At 50.0% G+C, this 12,830-nt stretch overlaps 1 protein-coding gene across 7 annotated transcripts in view; it reads left to right on the top strand.

Moving 5' to 3' along the window:
- The window catches only part of PC (pyruvate carboxylase), a 113,140-nt gene that overhangs the window by 49,378 nt on the left and 50,932 nt on the right, over nt 1–12,830 (top strand). Inside the window, exon 1 of one of the 7 annotated variants that reach the window (XM_012436941.3) lies at nt 1,710–1,850. The exons of the other annotated variants lie outside the window; for them this stretch is intronic. The gene's annotated coding sequence lies outside the window, so the exon portion shown is untranslated. Of the gene's footprint in view, nt 1–1,709; nt 1,851–12,830 lie in introns of those variants that run through there. 7 annotated transcript variants of the gene reach the window in all.

Raw genomic sequence — 12,830 nt, forward strand, 5'->3', positions numbered from 1 at the left:
TGAGCTCCTGGAGGGCAGGGACTGTGTCTTCTTGTCAGCTCTGGGTCCCCAGTGCTGATGGGAGACTCGGGCAGACTGCACTGGACCGAATAGGACATGTGGTGGTGATGACATTTTTGGTCCAATCCAGTAGCCGCTGCCTGTGAAATGCTCACTGCAGGCAGAGCTGAGTAAGCTGTGGCCCAGCTCTCAAGCAGCTTCTCCTCTGAGGGGAGCGGTAGGGACACCTCTTCCGAAGATCGTGTCCTGCGTGATCGCTGTGTGCGGAGGAATGAAGTACAAGTGAAGCTGACTGGGGCCCGTGACAAGTATGACCTTGGGCAAGTCACTGGGACTGGCACCCTTAGATGAGACTTAGGCCAGGGTGCAGGCTCAATGCGGGCATTTCCTCGGGCTCCAGCCCCCCCCAGCAGCTCACCGACCAGATGGCAAATCTCAAGGCGAGTGTGGGAGTTGGTGGCACCTCTCTGCCTCCAGCTGGGGAAGAGGCACCCGGTGCCAGTCCTGGTGCTAGGATAAGGACAGGAATTGTCACAACCAGCAGCTGTAGCACTGGACACGGGGACCTTCCACTATTTCCCACTTCGGCATTCCAGCGGATCCTCTACTCTTCATTCCCAGACAGGGCCTCTAGTTTGAGTGTCATTCTGGGCTCACCTTCTGGGATCTTGGGCTGCCTGTCTTTGTCAGGGTTTCTTAGTGGGTAGCCCCCTTCCTTCATGGACTGGAAGGGAAGCAGAAAGCTGCTTGTGTTCCTCTTGGGAAAAGATGGAGAAGTGGAAACAGAGGTGCCAGAGCTAGTCGGGATACTGGACCTGAAGGAACATTCAGGATGCCTCCACGCTGACTTCCCAGTTAACACGTGCTTTCGGGATGTTGCGGTGTTCAGACCTCCGCCTGGCTTGGATCAGGCTGTGCTTACGTTTTCAAAGCAGGCTTACCCCACCTGCTCTCTTCAGATGCCGGCTCCTGTCACACAGTGAGCGCTCCGAACCATTCAAGACTTCTCACCAATTAGCCAACCAAGCAAAAGATCTGACAGTGAGCCATTGACTGTGCCTCCTCCTCCAAGGAACTTGTCAAAGCTCAACCTGATGTTTGGCTGTTTTGCAATGGTGGAGTGGTGCCCAGTAGGTGGGAGCTCTCTTCTGGCTCCTGACTGGAGTGGCCTTTAGGATAACACTGTGTTAAATGAACTGAGCTGGGTGACTTCATAGTATGTTCAAGCATTTGAAAATCTGCTTGCTGACAAATCGTACTGGGCCACCAGTCCACATCAACCACCAGGTAACATGCGCCCTGGGGAGGAATCCATCTCCTGGCCCTGTGGGGAGACAGGCGCATGATGTCACCACTTCCCAGGTGGGCAACCCAAGGCAGAGCCAGCTCTCGGCAGGAAGGAGGGAGGCATTTGACTCCTTTTTTCTTCTCCCCATTGAATCTTCTCCTATCCTTAGGCGAGATCCCTCTCTCTCTCCTCCTGGCTGGCTTTCCCAGCCCTGGCCCTGGCCCTGCCTCCTTTGTGAAACTCAAACACCACTGCCCTTTCATCGTTCCACCAGAACTCATGGGCAGTGGCTTTTGACCGCCACTCTTCCAGCTCACCCCTGACCTGGTGTTTGTTTTTTACCCTTCCCTCAGTCTACTCAAGGTCCACCCCTAAGCCAGAGATTGGCTCCCAAGCAGCCTCTCTCTCCTGGGAGTGGTAAAGGAGGGGGAAGTTCAGGAAAGTAATTGACAGGGACTTAACCTAGCACATCAATTATAAACAGGCAGCAGGACTCAGGCCCAGATTTAGGTGTTCCAGGAACAGTGTGGCCTCCCTGGAACTCTGCAGACCAACTGCCGCGGTAAGGAGACCAACTTTCAGAGGCCACCAGGCACTTTGTCCTGGGTAGGGTTGCTCACACATCCTGGCCATTGTGGCTCTTCCCTCTGGAACCTGGCAGCCTTCTAGCACTTGGAAGAGCAGAGGGTGGAAGAATCCTGGGAACAGTCCTTAGAGAACAGGAATCCAGGGGAGGGTTGGACGAGATCATTTCTCAGGGGCTCTGCGGACAGTTCTGGTCAAGTTTGGGGAAGCTGAGAAGCAGGAGGCAGCAAACCCTACTTGACCATGGGAACAGACTTTTTTTTTTTTTCCGGTTTTACTCTGTTACCCAGGCTGGAGTACAGTGGCGTGATCTTGGCTCACTGCAACCTCCGCCTCCTGGGTTCAAGTGATTCTCCTGCCTCAGCCTCCCAAGTAGGTGGTATTACAGGCACGTGCCACCACGCCCAGCTAATTTTTGCATTTTTAGTAGAGACGGAGTTTCACCATGTTGGCCAGATTGGTCTCGACCTCCTGACCTCAAGTAATCCACCCGCCTCCACCTCCCAAAGTGCTGGCATTATAGGCGTGAACCACTGTGCCTGGCCGAGAACAGATGTTGCCTGAGACCTTGGACAGAAGAGGATGGGCCATGGATCCTAGAGCTCTGGGCCAGAACATCCTTGCGTGGTGGTGACAGTTGGGGGGAAGGCCACATGGCTCCCTGTGTAAAAGGCATAGCTGCCAGTGGTCATGAGGAAGCCCTACTCTTTAGTTTAGCACTGGGCCGGGCCCTCATGTGCTGTGCTCCAGCTCCCCAGCAGCTCAGTCCTTCCAAAATGCCCTTGAGTTACAGAACAGGAAGGCCCGCTTTCCTTTAGGAATCTGGGAAATTGGAGGGCTGAGGTCATGCTCTCTTTAACATGTGAGGCATCCTAGACAGCAGTGAAGGTAAAACATGTTACTACCCGTATTTTGGGAGACCAGACCTCCGGTGTTTGAGTAGGACTCATTGCTCAGATCTAAGGAAAGAGAACATCTCCCGTTTTGAAGAAAACCTTTTCCTCAATTCAGGAGGAGGGGAAACTGATCAGGTTCCAAATGGCCTCTGGTTCTTTAATTGCAAACAGGCCGGGCTCCCTGCGAGGTCATGGGATAACAATCCAAGGAGAGGGAGAGACGCAGTGTGCCTGTGTGTGTACACGCACATGCTTATGGGGGAAAGGCTCGGGGGTGGAGGTCACGCTGACATCTATGTATGCTTCAGCTAGATTTTCCTCTGCTTAGTCCCAAACTTCTCGGGATCAGCAATTGTTAAGAACGTGCCTTTCCCTCCTGGGACTTTAGGCCAGGGATGGAGGGATTGAGCTCTGTGGCTTTGTTCTCTGTGAGGTGGTGCCTTTTTCTGTGACACTGAGGGAGACCTGCCACCAGAAGGGGGTCTCGGGCCAGAAGACAGCACTTACATATCAGGATGGATCTGGAATGGTCTCGTTTGTGCACTTGGTTTCCTGGCTGGAATGAAATGTCAGTTTCATGAGGACAGGGACCTGTTCTCTCCCGTGCAACTTTCTCTCTGATGACGGACGGTGCCTGGCATGTTGTAAAGGCTCAGTCAGAATTGATTGATTGAATGAATGAATGCATACTTTTTTGGAGGGCTGCATACTGTTCTCTGAAACCTCCTGCTTCATCTTCTGTTGCTTCCACGTGAGCCTCTCACCTGGTTGTTGTCAGCCGGGTGCTGCCCTTCCTGCAACTCTGAGAGTTCATGTTACTGCAGGCTCCCTGCCTGCCCACCGCTGCCTGAAACTTCTCTTCTGGGCTCCTGTGCTGTGACATACTAGCTGTATTTGTTTGCCCCTCCTAAGACCATCCCTTCAGTTTCATTCCTGCCTCAGTTTCTCCTCCTCACATTTCTGCTGTTCCACCTCTGCTCCTGTGCTCTTCTCAGGAAGGTGGGTGAGTGGTGACGCCTGGACTAAGCTCTTCAGGGCCTGGGCAGCCCAGGCACCCGTGGTTCTGGTGGGGAGGGAGCACGCTGGTGGCCGGAGCTGGGCTGGTGGGCAGCAGCCCCTCCCCACCTTGCCCAGGCCAAGCTCTTTCTCATGGCTTTGGCTGTTACCTCTATGCTGATCACCCCCAAATCATTGTGTCTGCATTTCTCTGTTGGGGTTTTGGACCTTCCAAAAGGTCAGAATCTCTTCTGGTATTACATCCCTAATGCGGGCCAGTTCACATGCATTCTCATATTTAATCCTCCCAATGAACATACAAAGCCAAATAATTATTCTTATGTTACAGAGTCTCAGACAAGTTAGTTCCTCTAGGTAACCAGATTAATTAGCATTAGGGGGTTGTGCTGAGGCTTTGAACCGGCTCCACTGGCCCCTGACCCTGAATAGAGTCAGCTTGACCACACTTGGAGATGAGGACAGTTGGCGCTGATTCTCCCTCTCACCCCAGGGCACTCGCACAGCAGGCGCTGGCGCCCTTCCTAGGGCCAGGCCAAGCGTCTCCTCCGTGAGCCTTCACTTAGCTCTCCTAAGCGGCTCGGCTGCCCCTGTCCCTTTTCTCTCACAGCAGTGCCTTTGCGCACACTCTGTGTTTGTTGTATGTTGAGTGTGCCAGTCTTGCCTGGTCACCAGAGAGTCATTTTCTTAAAGGCAGAGGCCATGTTTTCTGTGATCCTCCGTCCTTCAAGTGTGTGTTGCAGGCACATTGCTCAGTAAACCCTTAATGGCTCTGATTAGGTGATATCTAATCACGGTCCTTTGCATGTGGTGTACGGTTTATTAAACTGAAGGGACAATTTGAAGTTTCCTGTAAAACAGATCCCTTAATCGTCAGCCCTCTGTGCTGAGAGGGAGAAATCTGTTTCATAGATGGACTAACAGGTCCAGAGAGGTAGAGTGAATTCCCTAAGGTCATATGATGGGTGATAGCAAGGCCAGGATTTGAACCCAAGGTTTAACTCTAAATGCTGTTCCTTTCCCACAGAATTGCAGTGGCCTGCAGTCCAGACTTAGCCAGGTGGCCCCTGCCAGGCCTTCCTCCTCACTTGGTCATAGAGTTCCTTATTTGTGTTTGTCCTTTTTCTTTCATTAGAATTTGTGTCTTTTGTTTGTTTGTTTTGAGACGGGGTCTCGCTCTGTCACCCAGGCTGGAGTGCAGTGGTGCAATCACAGCTCACTGCAGCCTTGACCTCCCAGGCTCAGGTGATTCTCCCACCTCAGCCTCCTGAGTAGCTGGGACCACAGGAGCGTGCCACCATGCACAGATAATTTTTGTATTTTTTGTAAAGATGGAGCTTCGCCACATTGTCCAGGCTGGTCTCAAACTCCTGGGCTCGAGTGATCGCCTCCCAAAGTGCTGGGATTACAGATGTGAGCCACTGCACCTAGCCTTAGAATGCCTGTCTCTTGAGGGCAGGGACCATGGCTGCTTTTCCGTTTGTCCTTCCAAAGCTCCAGCTCTGGGGCCATGATCCAGAAATCATTCCCTCAAGGATGTTGACACAATGAGTCACCTGAGTGGCATAGGGTGCACGAGGGGTGGGGCAGGAGGTAAGGAATTGGTGTGGGACATTAGGGGTGAGAGATAGGCCAGAAAGCCCCACGCTCTATATAATAGCTTCTATCAAATGAAGATGGTTTTGTCCTGTCTACTAGGCGAGGTTACTCTGAGTAGTAAGTGAGAGTGTCTGCTAAAGCGCCTTCTAAACTGCAGAGCACTAGTAATATTGTTGTTAAATATAATTATAGTTTGTAGCTGGGCACAGTGGCGAGCACCTGTAATCCCAGCTACCGGGGAGGCTGAGGCAGGAGAATTGGTTGAGCCCAGGAGGCGGAGGTTGCAGTGAGCCGAGATCGCGCCATTGCACTCCAGCCTGGGTGACAAAGTGACACTCTGTCTCAAAATAAATAAATAAATAAAAATTAAAATTGAGATGGAGTCTTGCTCTGTCACCCAGCTGGAGTGCAGTGGCGAGATCTTGGCTCACTGCAACCTCCGCCACCCGGGTTCAAGCAATTCCCCTGCCTCAGCCTTCCAAGTGGCTGGGACTACAGGCATGTACCACCACGCCCAGCTAATTTTTTGTATTTTTTAGTAGAGATGGGGTTTCACCATGTTGACCAGGATGTTCTTGATCTCCTGACCTTGTGATCCACCAACCTCGGCCTCCCAAAGTGCTGGGATTACAGGTGTGACCCACCGCATCCAACCTAAAAAATATTTAAAAAAATAGGCCGTGTGTGGTGGCTTACGCCTGTAATCCCAGCACTTTGGGAGGCTGAGGTGGGTGGATCACGAGGTCAGGAGTTTGAGACCAGCCTGACCAACATGGTGAAATGCCATCGCTACTAAAAATACAAAAATTATCCAGATGTGGTGGCGGGCACCTGTAATCCCAGCCACTCGGAAGGCTGAGGCAGGAGAATGGCTTGAACCTGGGAGGTGGAGGTTGCAGTGAGCTGAGATCGTGCCGTTGCACTCCAGCCTGGGCAACAAGAGCGAAACTCTGTCTCAAAAATAATAATAATAATAACAATTATACTCTGTAGGGACTAGGTCAACAGCACGGACAGATGAAATAGCACTGGCCTCATGAGTACTGAGGAGACAGTCAGGACGGTGCCTTACCCAAGGCCCGGCACTCCAGCTATGCTGAATTATTCTTGTTTTCATAATTATTCTAAGACGCAATCTCTTCCTTCAGATGGGGGAAAGGAGTCGGTGGTGCTGAGAATGCACCCCTTCTGGGTTGGGACTGAGAAGATGGGAAAGGCAGTCTGTACCCAGGGCTTTCATAGATCCACTCACCGCCGCAGGTCCCCAGACCCTGTATACCTCCTTCCTCCCTGGGGGATTTTCAGCAATCTAATCTCTCACCCTTGAGGAGAAGCTGTTACATTCGGTTGAACGCTCCCCTGCTAATGCAGAGCAGAAAAGTAAGTCCTGGCGAGTCAGCAGCTGCTCAGCAGGTGGACAGGCTGCGGTGGTGTAGCGGCCAGGCTCCTGCCAGCCTGGCCTGCCGCAGCTGCCGTGCTCCCCTCCAGTTCCATCCCTGGGGTGTGCATTTCAGGGTAAAGGCGAACTGGGAACTCTTGCTGTTTCTGCAGAACTCCAACACAACAAAACAAAATGTCCACTCAGCTGGGGGTTGGCTGGGGAGCTGTGATTACACAGTTAGCCAGGGGGAAGGGCTGTGGTCAGAGGTTGGGGAAGACATAGGTGTGCCTGTGATACAGCTGGAGGAGGAGGAAGAGGGTGTGATGACAAGGCCCGGCAGTGGCCAGGGCAGGAGTGATGGTAGAGGGAGGAGAGATTGGTAACTATTAATCACTAGCATGATCAGTCTACAAGGGACTCCCAGGCGGCAGGGCACCTGAGGCACAGCTCGGTATGACAGGCAGACAGGGGTCTACATGGTTTTGAGCTCTGAGACCACAGGCAAGCTGTTCATCTGGGTGTCTGTTTCCATGCTTGCAATAGTATTCCCCTTACAAGTCCTCTGATGATTGAGATAATATAAATCACTCAGTGCAATGGTGGGCACTCAGTAGTAGCTCACACAAGCGATCAGCAATTCCGACACTGGCCACGTGGCCATGACAATGAAATCATTAATAATCAATGCCCAGAACTCCGTCTCCGGGAGGCCTCTGAGCCAGTATTTGTGCTCAGACTCCAAAGCATAGGATGAAAGGTCAGACCGTGAGTCTACAAAGCTGCGTTCTCCTAGGAGTCACGAATAGGGAGAGAAAGCAGCGGCAACCACAGTCAAGGTCATGTCCCACCTGGGTTGCTGTTTACTTTCCTCTTCCAGGAACTGAAGCTGTTTGCCATCGGATTTCTTTACTATCTCCCAGGCTCATGGACTGGGTACTTCGGTAATCAGTTTGCCCAGAGAACCAAGCTTTCATATTGACCTAGGTTCCACAGTGCCTTCCTCCGTGGGCTGTCATCTAGCAGAATAGCAGTCAAGACTACCCAGTAATGGTTGAGGGTTGCACGGTATTTCTGATAAACTGAGTTAATCAGCCAAGAAAAGTCAGACATCTGGCAAGGGAAGTTGAGGCACCCAGGGCCAAGCAACAGTGGAAAGCCATTACTACCACTAGGCTTGAAGGGGTCAGGAGAAGAAACAGCGTTTCCTGCAAACACCAGTGAGGGCTGAATAGTAGACACTGGGATGCCAGCAAGGACTGTCATAGCTATAAGACACAGCCTGGGTCAGGACTGTGGCATCAAAGCTGGTAGAGTGAGGAAGACACACCCCACGTCGCTCCTCCACCTCCTACCTACCCTTGTTTCTCCTGCCTGTGCCTCTCGTTGGCTGGACCCGCTGGAAACCAGCCAGCAAGGGAGCCCAGGGGCCTCCACCCACAAGGCTCAGAGAAGGGCATGCAGGGAGGCGAGCCGGAGGCCCCAGCCAGGCAGCCTCTCCCCAAAAGGCGAAGCCCTGGAGGAGATATCCACTCAGCAGGTGTGGAAAGCAGGGGCAATGAGAGTCTTGGCATCCTAGGATCAGAGCGGCTGCTGCCAAATCAAAACTCGTTACTATTTCAAGATCTGATCATAAAGGGCAGTTAGAAAAGATAATGAAATAAAGGGCATCCAGATTGGAAAGGAAGAAGTAAATGTATTTTTATTTTCAGCTGACATGATCTCGTATAATAGAAAAACCTAGCGAATCCATTAAAAATCTGTTTGAATTGAATGAGTTCAGCAAGGTTGCAGGACGTAAGATCAGCCAAAATCAATTGTAGTTCAGTAGCAGTGGGCAAATTGAAAATGATGAGAACAGGCCGAGCGCGGTGGCTCACACCTGTAATCCCAGCACTTTGGGAGGCCGAGGCGGGTGGATCACGAGGTCAAGAGATCGAGACCATCCTGGTCAACATGGTGAAACCCCGTCTCTACTAATACAAAAAATTAGCTGGGCATGGTGGCGCGTGCCTGTAATCCCAGCTACTCAGGAGGCTGAGGCAGGAGAATTGCCTGAACCCAGGAGGCGGAGGTTGCGGTGAGCCGAGATCGCGCCATTGCACTCCCGCCTGGGTAACAAGAGCGAAATTCCGTCTCAAAAAAAAAAAAAGAAAGAAAAAAAGAAAATGATGAGAACAATTCCATTTAGAATAGCATCAACATAAAATATTTTGGAATAAATTTAATAAAAGTACAAGACTTATACTCCGAAAACTATAAAACATTGTTGAAAACAATTAAAAAAGACCCAAATAAATGGAAAGATACCCCGTGGTCATGGATCAGAGACTTACTAGTGTTGAGATGGTAGTACTTCCTGAATTGATCTGCAATCCCTATCACAACCCAGGGTGCCTTCATTAGCAGAAATTGACAAGATGATCCTAAAATTCACAGGGAAATGCAGGGGAAGCAGAGCAGCCAAAAACATCTTGAAAAAGTACAACAACAATGGAGGATTCGTACTTCCTGGTTTCAGAATGTAACTGCAGTGTGGTTCTGATGTAAGGATAGACACAGAGATCAATGGAATAGAACTGGGAGCCCAGAAGTAAACCCTCACATTAACAGTTAATTGATTTTCAATAAGAGTGCCAAGACAATTTAATGGGGAAAGAATAGTCTTTTCAACAAGTGGTGCTAAAACAATTGTATATCCGGATGCACACGAATAAATTGGACCTACCCTCATACCACATACAAAAATTAATTCAAAATGGTCCAAAAACCTAAATGTAAGAAGAGCTATGAGAAGAAAACTAAGTGTAATTCTTTGTAACTTTGGGTTAGGCAGTGGTTTTTTAGATACGATGCCAAGGCACAAGCAGTAAAAGAAAATGAACGATACATCATCAGAATCAACTTCTGTACCTCAAAGGACACTACCAAGGAAGGGAAGAGACAACCCACCAAGTGCAAGAACATTCTGGAAGTCATCTATGTAACAAGGAACTTATCTAAAATACATCAAGAACTCTTGGCTGGGTGCAGTGGCTTACATGGGAGGCCAAAGTGGGAGGATAGCTTGAGGCTGGGAGTGCAAGACTAGCCCGGGCAATGTAGCAAGACCCCATCTCTGCAAAAAGTAAAAAGAAAACATTAGTCCAGCTACTTGGGAGGCTAAAGCAGGAGGATGACTTCAGGAGCCCAGGAGTTTGAGGCTGCAGTGAACTATGGTCATGCCACTGCGCTCCAGCCTGGGTGACAGAGTGAGATCGTCTATAAAATCGTAATATTATGGGACCACCATCATGTATGCCTTTCGTCATTGACTGCAATATCATTGTGTGGCGTTAACTGTAGTCATATGATGTGATATTATTTAGCCATAAAAAGAGGTGAAGTACTGACACACACTGCAACATGAATGAGCCTTGAGAGCAATATACTACGTGAAAGCAGCCAGACACAAAACCCACATAATTTATGATTCTGTTGATATGAAATATCCAGAATTGGCCAGGTGTGGTGGCTCACGCCTGTAATCCCAGCACTTTGGGAGGCTGAGGTGGGAAGATTACCTGAGGTTGGGAGGAGTTCAAGACCAGCCTGACCAAAGTGGTGAAACCTTGTCTCTACTAAAAACACAAAATTAGCTGAGCGTGGTGGTATATGCCTGTAATCCTAGCTACTCGGGAGGCTGAGGTGGGAGAATCACTTGAACCCGGACAGTGGAGGTTGCGGTGAGCCGAGATCTCGCCATTGCACTCCAGCCTGGGCAAGAAGAGCAAAATCCCGTCTCAAAAAAAAAAAGAGAAAGAAAAATGTCCAGAATAGGCAGATGCATAGAAACAGAGACTAGATTAGTTGCTGCCAGGGGCTGAGGGAGCTAAGGGTTTTGGGGCGTGCCAGCTAAGGGATATGAATGTTCTAAAAATGGATTGTGGTGGTAGATGCACGTATCTGTGAATATACTCAAAAAGCCGTTGAACTATACTTCATTTATTTATTTTTTTGAGACTTGCTCTGTCGTCCGGACTGCGGCACAGGGCAGTGGCGAGATCTAGGCTCACTTGCAACCTCTGCCTTCTGGGTTCAAGTGATTCTCCTGTCTCAGCCTCCCTAGTAGCTGGGATTACAGGCACCCACCACCACACCTGGCTAATTTTTTGTATTTTCAGTAGAGACGGGGTTTTGCCATGTTGGCCAGGGTAATCCTGAACTCCTGACCTCAAGTGATCCCCCACCCTCAGCCTTCCAAAGTGCTAGGATTACAGGCGTGAGCCACTGCGCCCAGCTTTTGAATTGCACTTTAAATGTGTCATCCGTATGGTATGTGAGTTGTATCTTGATAAAGCTGTTAAAAACAAAAACCTGGCCCTGAAGGGCAGCCCAGTAGGCTAAAAGACTGTGGTTCAATGAATAAACTTTCCCATTGGGTGTGACCGCTGGGCCTGGCTCCTTTTGGCCGAGTTGGGGTGTTGTCTGCCACCGAGGGCCCTCAGCCACTTTTTCAGGATCTCAGAACATGGGAAGACCCCAGCTCCAGAAGAAAATCTTAATTCCAGTTTAATCTTAATTCTAATTTAATTTGGTTGAGTTAAACATTTTTGGAAACGTACTGTGAGCTAGGCACCGGGCTAGCTACTCTCATGAAAAAACAGGGGCCCTGGAGTTGGGCGGCCTTGATTATTCTCAAGTTTGCTACTTCCTGTGGGTCCTTCCCAGCCTCAGTTTTCTTACCAGTACAATGAGGGTTGATAATACCCCATGGGATTGTGGTGACAATTCAGTGGGCTATAAGGAAGATGCCTGGAATATAGTAGGCAGAAAATGAAAGTTTCTTTCCAGGGCTCCTGGAGCCACTTATCTCTACCAAGTTGACATAACAAAAATGAGTTAGTTATGTTGCCCCATAGAGCTCAAGGCTGGATGCATGATGTGCACTCACTAACCAGGGCCTGGGGAGGAGCAGGCCAGGAAGAGGGTACCTGGCTTACTCCGGTCCTGGGTTGGGAACTGGGGAAGGCTTCCTGAGGGAGCGGGGAATGAAATGGGGCCTTGAAGAGAAGGAGGATAGCTTTTCGCATGTTGTATTTTATTCGCTTTTTTTAATTGATTAATTTTTTGGAGACAGGGTCTCTCTCTGTTCCCAACGCTGGAGTGCAGTAGCATAATCTCCGCTTACTGCAACTTCCGCCTCCCAGGTTCAAGCGATTCTCCTGCCTCGGCCTCCTAACTGGGACTACAGGTGCATGCCACCACACCCAGATAATTTATTGTAGTTTTAGTAGAGTTGGCCAGGCTGGTGATGAACTCTTGGCCTCAGGTGATCTGCCTGCCTCGGCTTCCCAAAGTCCTGGGATGATAAGCGTGAACCACTAAGCCCAGACTTACTCACTTTTTGAATAGATAATCGAGTACATGGTGCAGATTCAAAAGGACCAAGCTGGGCATGGTGGATAACGCCTGCAATCCCAGCACTTTAGGATGCCTTGATGAGCAGATCACCTTAGGTCAGGAGTTCAAGACCAACCTGACCAACATGATGAAACCCCATCTTTACTAAAAATACAAAAAAATTAGCAGCCGGGGGCGGTGGCTCACACCTGTAATCCCAGCACTTTGGGAGGCTGAGGCGGGCGGATCGTGAGTTCAAGAGATCGAGACCATCCTGACCAACATGGTGAAACCCTGTCTCTACTAAAACAATAGAAAATTAGCTGGGCATGGTGGCACAGGCCTGGAGTCCCAGCTACTCGGGAGGCTGAGGCAGGAGAATTGCTTGAACCCAGAAGGTGGAAGTGGCAGAGTTGAGACTGTGCCACTGCACTCAAGCCTGGAGCCTGGCAACAGAGTGAGACTCTGTCTCAAAAAAAAAAAAAAAAAAAAAAATTAGCTGGGCATGGTGGCACGTGCCTGTAATCCCAGCTACTCTGGAGGCTGAGGCACGAGAATCGCTTGAACCCAGGGGGCGGAGGTTGCAGTGAGCTGAGATCACACCACTGCACTCCAGCGTAGGTGACAAGATCGAGACTCCATCTCAAAAAAAGAAAATAAAAAAGGATCAGCAGTGAAAGAGAAACCT

The sequence above is a fragment of the Aotus nancymaae genome, unplaced genomic scaffold, assembly GCF_030222135.1.
Source record: "Aotus nancymaae isolate 86718 unplaced genomic scaffold, 86718_ANA_hifiasm-v0.15.2.pri h1tg000059l, whole genome shotgun sequence".
In the NCBI taxonomy this organism is placed as follows: Eukaryota; Metazoa; Chordata; class Mammalia; order Primates; family Aotidae; genus Aotus; species Aotus nancymaae.